Source organism: Bidens hawaiensis, unplaced genomic scaffold (genome assembly GCF_021521415.1).
Source record: "Bidens hawaiensis isolate Kalapana, Puna unplaced genomic scaffold, B.hawaiensis_p1.1 tig00000820_1, whole genome shotgun sequence".
Taxonomy (NCBI): domain Eukaryota; kingdom Viridiplantae; phylum Streptophyta; class Magnoliopsida; order Asterales; family Asteraceae; genus Bidens; species Bidens hawaiensis.
The window spans coordinates 1,395,788-1,402,532 of NW_027491048.1; positions in this window are offsets into that span (position 1 = coordinate 1,395,788).

A 6,745-nucleotide genomic window follows, 5' to 3' on the forward strand; every position below is an offset into this window, starting at 1 on the left:
ATTATATTTGTTGGCAACCTTATGTAAATGCTTAAAAGTAAAATAAAATTGAAATAATATTTGTGAATAACGTGTGATTGTTTTATTCATATTATTTTTTGGTTAAAAATTGATTTTAATTATTAAAATGTCAAAACAACAAAAAAATAAATAATTATTCGGGTCAAATAAGTCATGTTCAAGTCAACTGGCGAATATACATGTCATGCTCTGGTTCACATGTCTTAAAAGATTTTCGGATTCGTATCTTTGTACATATGGTAAGAAACTAAAAGGTCCAGTGAAGTGGGATAAAATGATTATTACTTATTTTATTTTAATTATTAATAACTTTAGTTCAAACTCTTAAAAGAATCATGCATTTCTCAAATAAGAAGAGATATAAGAGAAGAAGAGAACATCACGTTTTGGATGTTAACAATATTATCTTTCACTCATTGGTCTTCTATATATATATAGTTATTCATTGTCGTCCTTATAAATTGATAGCAATCTTCATCCAACCTTTCTAAGATGGTGTAGATCAACTCATATCTATTTTATTCTTGGAAGAGATCAACAAAATGTCTTACCGATTCAAGAAAAATCAAAGATTGAAGAACGTGAAATCAAGAAACATGATACGATCGATCAATTTTGAAACAATAACTAAATCATTTGATTATATATAAAATTAACAAAAAGTAAAAAAAAAAATGGAAGTTTAAAGAATGTCATGTGACAGAGAGCTGGGGCATTGACAGGGCCACGGCAAATGCATGGTCATATTACCCTTGAGTTATTGAGGTTGTAATGGCTCTGAACAAGACACATTTTATTTATAACACTTTTAAATGCACTGACCACAATCTACCAACTCGGTCAAACCCATGATCTCTCTCTCTCTCTCTCTCTATATATATATATATAAACATATATGTACACATATACATATATTGGGATTTGAAAAGACGTTTCGTCTCGGTTGTGGGGGCTTCGAGCTTCGGTGATATATGGAAGATTGCTTAACCATAAGTCGGTTAATAGCCAGTTTCTGTTAAGTTCAGTTAATTGTTCAATATATATATTTTTTACTTTTATTTTTATAATTAGTTCGATCATGGTGCTTCAAACTCAATTATAAAATTTTAAAGTTGAAATATGCTGGTTTCAAACTTATTTATGGTGTTTCAACCTAGGTACGTTTTAAACATGTGCAATGTAAATTTAGATATTCAAAGCTGAAAATGAAGGTATAAAAGTTGGAAAGCATACAAGGTTTGTTTTGGTTTCGGTTATAGTCAATTTTGTTTGGTTATGGTTAATTTTGGTTAACGGTTTAGTTTGCGATTATGGTTCAATATTTGTTCACCCCTACATATCTATAATATATATAAACGAAAACATAAAAATCCTACGTGTCGCGATGTGGTCGCTCCCCCGTTTTTTGGAGTCACCAGATTTGCTTGAGTTTTAAATGGAGGCTTTTCATGCATTTAACCTTAATTCACGGGTATGAGTCTTACCAAACTCATGCAGTCTTTAAACAAGTTATAACATCTCATTAAATTAAAAACCTAATACACCAAATATTTGATATGAAAATCTTATAAAATAGGGTTATACTAAAAATTAATATTTATTTTTTTTTAAAAGATATGATTTATAATTAAGAAATATATATATATATATATTATTTATAACTAAAAACCAGTTTATAGTAAAAAAAAAATAAACGGACTTGAGTCTCATCAAACCCATATAGCTTTTAAATCGGGTTATAACAGCTCATTTGTTTGTGAGACTCTTTTATCATTAAACCATAAGTATATTATTAACTTGGGATATTGGTTTTTAATACTCTCAACTATTGTTCGTTGGTAGATAACACTCACAACTTTCACTTTGTCTCCCACCGCTCCCAATTTTCATCTTATTTGTTTTTATCACTCCCTTGTTAAATGAAGGCTAACGCCGTTAGTGGAGACTGGAGACGCTGACGTGGCCCTTTATATATATTTTTTTTAATTAAATCCGATGAGGTGTCATGCCTACTTGGAAATTATTTTTTTTTCTTTTTTTAATCTTTATAAGCCTTCATCTTCTCCACCCTCCAACCTCCCTTCACAACCACCATTTCCAGACATCACCACCACTGCCACAACTTCTCTTCTCTGGCTGCCATTCTTAACTGGTAGGTATACCCGCCATGATGCGATGAGGTCACCTGTTTAGATGACGATTAATACATAATCAAAATTTAGATCTAGATAAACTACCTAAACCCTAATATGCTAAAGTAAAAATCAAACCAGAGAAAACTCAAAAAGGTTGTTAATATCAATAGATGAAAGTTTACCAATTAATATCTAGACATATTATATTTTCAGTAAATCTTGTCGCGTAATAGAAGATAAGAATGGCGGCCGGAGAAGTGGTGGTGGTGGTGGTGATGTCTGGAAGTGGTGGTTGTGAAGGGAGGGTGGAGGGTGGAGGAGATGAAGAGTAGAGTGCATAAATGGAGGTGTTGGCAGATAAGAATGGCGGCCGGAGAAATGGTGGCAGTGATGTTGATGTCTGGAAGTGGTGGTTGTGAAAGGAGGTTGGACTTTGGAGGGTGGAGAAGATGAAGGCTTATAAAGATTAAAAAAAATAATAATAATTTCCAAGTAGGCATGACACCTCATCGGACTTTATTAAAAAAAATATAAAAAATGTCACGTCAGCGTCTCCACTAACGGCGTTAGCCTTCAGTTAGCGCGGGAGTGATAAAAACAAATAGGATGAAAGTTGGGAGTGGTGGGACACAAAGTGAAAGTTGGAATGTTATCTACCAACGAGCGAAAGTTGAGGGATTTAAAACCAATATCCCTATTAACTTTCATACAATAAAAAAATAAAAATTCAAAAATTAAATAAATATTATAAACAAATAATATAAAACAACCCGTAATACGGGGGTAAAAACTAATACACACATATATGTTTATAAAAATGTACTAGAAGCCGTCACGAAACATCACAAATTTTTATAATTAACATGTTGTAATAGCTATACAATGAGCAAAATAAGACGCTGTATATAACAAAATCATCATTTTGTATACAAATTAAACCACCTAAACAAAAATAAAACACGGTGTGTAATAATTAAAACACAACGTAAAAAGAACACATTGGCATAAATAAAACGCATGTTGAAATAATCTAAAACACCATGTATAAAGTCGAAACATTATTTGTGATGTTATTTCAACATGTGTAGATTACTTCAACATGCGTTTTATGTAAATATTCCACCTTTACTATCCATTTGCGTTTGTTGCGAATCGACGTTCTTTTTCAACACCTTGCAATACGGTTTTTCGATGTGTTTCTTCAAATTTGAATTCGAAAGTGGGTTTAAATAAACCCCACAAAACTTGCACCGAACCTTCAATGAATGGTCACTCAATTCAACCAAATCCCAATTGCACCAAATCTCTTGATTACGATTATGAGGTACAATACGAACGAAACTTGGTTCGGCGTTGGAACCTTGACCAACCGATGATTGTGAGGCAGCCATAACAACAAATATGAATATAGAAGAAGAGAAAACAAGAGATTAGAGAACTCAAAACGTTGTAATAGCGTTTTTTTGTATTATTTTGCGTTCGGGTTTGCGTTTTGAGTGTTGTGATGAACCCATGACACCAAATACCTATTTATACTAGTAGTGGGGTGCTTGGGGGAGCCAAAAAAAGGCTATTTTTGACCCCCACGGTCAAAAAACGGCCAAAAAAAACGATTTATACTCGATCTAACGGCTAGAACCGGTTAGGAACCGGTTCCGGTTCGGTTCCGGTTCCTACCCGCCCCCACTCAGAAACGCAAGAACCGGTCACGGATCATCGGGTTGAATCAGATAGGGTCCGGTTCCTACAAAAAACGGGTAGGAACCGGTTCAGTTCCGGTTCGGGTCTACCAGTTCGGTTCCAGGAACCGGTTTGAATGATCATCTCTAAACTTATGATGTATTTTTTAAATATATAATGCATGAAAAAGTTATTAATGTTTTAAAAGAAAAGATAAATTTATAAAAGACAACAATAATAAACTATTCTAATATTATCCCGTTGATTCAAAATTTCGTTCGTGTGGCACTCATTAATCATCTTAACCATTAACTTATTTTTATTTTTTAATTAACGTTTCATAATTATTCTCACATGAAAGAATACGGTGAGGGTCTTATAAATAAGAGAAAAACACCCCAAGTTAATCTAACACGCAGCATATTCTTCTTGGAAATTTCTAACGCGTGACAACAAAGTAAAACCCAGTAGATGCAATAACGTTCTCCCGTAGAGTTTCCATGGACAATCATTTTGGGCAGCGTATTTTAAAAATTAAGAAATTTATGGCAATAAATTTGTTAAAAATCGTGTCATGAAGGGGAAAAAAGCTAAATATTTTTTAACAAGATTACGTTAAACGTAGTCAAATATGTCAAACAATCATGTTCAACAAATTCAAAATAGAACATGATCACATTAAAAATCAAGTTTTAGCTATCACTACTCCTGTTTCGGTCAAAGTGTCTTAAGTTAAAAAATACAAAGTTTAAGCAAGATTAAATTAATGTTTTTTTTGCTTACCAAATGACAATAATGAACTTGAAAATTGGGTCCATCAATATTTTTTATTAATGTTAATTGTGTGTGTTTAAGAGTAAACTTGAAAAATTGGCTAATAAATTTTGAAAGTGGATATTTGTAATGAGACAAATAAAAAAGAAAATGTGAACACTTTTAATAGGGGGGAACGAGTACATATTTATCGAGTTAATATACGTCATTGCCCCACACATTATTACCAATTAAACATCCCGCTTTACTTATATAACTAGTGGTTTTTAGAATGTGTCTTGTATTCCAAAGTGTATAGAACAGATGTTTATGAGTGTGCATTATAGAGATAAAACAATTCATAATGATCGTGAATTTGGAGTATGAACGACGGTGGAAAATTTTGAAGAAAGAATGACGGTATCAAAGTAGGAAAATGGAGAAAACACGATCAAACATTAATTATATAAGGGCGTTTCATTTGAAAGAGATAAAACTACCTTCACATGTTAGACATTTTGGGGTTCCCCATTAACAACCATAAGTGTTGAAGAAACACGGATCCGATCCCCGGGTATGGGTCCTGGATCCAATGAGTCCACAGGGTAAAGTACGATGATTACAACTAGGATATGAGTATGACTTCCCAAAGTCCAATGACCGGAACCTGCAAAACAGACACCGTGAGTCTCGTTACAGGAAGGACAAGAGGGGGGGTCTTCCTGTAACCACCCTCCGGCGTGAGAATCAGTAACGTTCGTAGATGGAGAAAGTATTGAAGTAAACAGACTAAGTGTAGTCAAAATGTAAGTGGGTGAATGAATCCCTCATACCGTTTGACAAGGTATTTATAGCCGAAGGATGTAGGAAGATGATTGGGCCAGCTGTCCTCTTATAGAAGATCTTCAATAACCGCCTGGACACGTGTCCTTTTATGATAGGTTGAGCTATACGTACCATGTGCATGAGTATAACAACCCGGACACGTGTTGCCCAATGATAGGACGGATCGCACCCTGGCCATGTGCACGGTTATAACAACCTGGCCAGGTGTCCTTTGTTCATTGGCTGATAGGTCACATATTCCTCACGTAACAATCGTGGATATTCTTCTAGATGGAAATTGGTTGGTGACAGCTGTTACGCTGGCACTTCCTCTCGATCGTTTGGGCGGACTGATGTCCTATCCTGCGGATGACTTTCGAGGGTGCAAGGATGCTTCCGCGCGTGATATGAGGACATTCTTCCTCTATCGTGATATGCGGGTGATCCGTATGCCCCGCGGGTGGCTTATTAGGGGTTCTTCTGTGTAAGGCCCCGTCACCGGTAACCCTACTTTCGTGTTGGATTTACTCATAAACACAGTTCTAAATATCAGAGTTAATTAAAACTTTACGCGGAATATAAAACTTTCATAAAACATTACATATCAATTCATAATCATGTCTTAAAACGTTCCACTTGTCTTTCAAAATCAAAACATAACTTAATAAACATATCAGATCTTCAGATGCCAGGCTTTAGTCTTCTGCCATGTGTCCTCCACTCAAGCCAGCTGTCTCAACCTACTCACCTGCGTGCATACTAAAAGTCAGCTACGCTGAGTGAGTTCTAGTTAATCATACAATACCATACAATACCTTATTACATACATACGTACTTAACCTCATAACTTTCTTTCATACACACTTAAGTACTCATACCTTCATTCTTACTTACATACTTTCTTTCTTACTTACATACTTTCTTTACATTCATAATCATACGTTTTAAAGAGCCTTTCGCCCTATAACCTCACAGATATTATAAGGGTCTGGTCCCTAACATCACAGATATTATAAGGGTCTGGTCCCTAACATCACAGATATTATAAGGGTCTGGTCCCTAACATCACAGATATTGTAAGGGTATGGTCCCTAACATCACAGATATTATAAGGGTCTGGTCCCTAACATCACAGATATTATAAGGGTCTGGTCCCTAACATCACAGATATTATAAGGGTCTGGTCCCTTGCTTTCGAATATTAGTAGGGTTCAGTTTCCTCTTCGTTACCATACAACCATGCAACATACCTCGAGTATTATTAGGGCTTGGTACCCTTTTCGTAACCATACAACCATACAACCGTCATTTCCTTCATTTATTAACTTTAT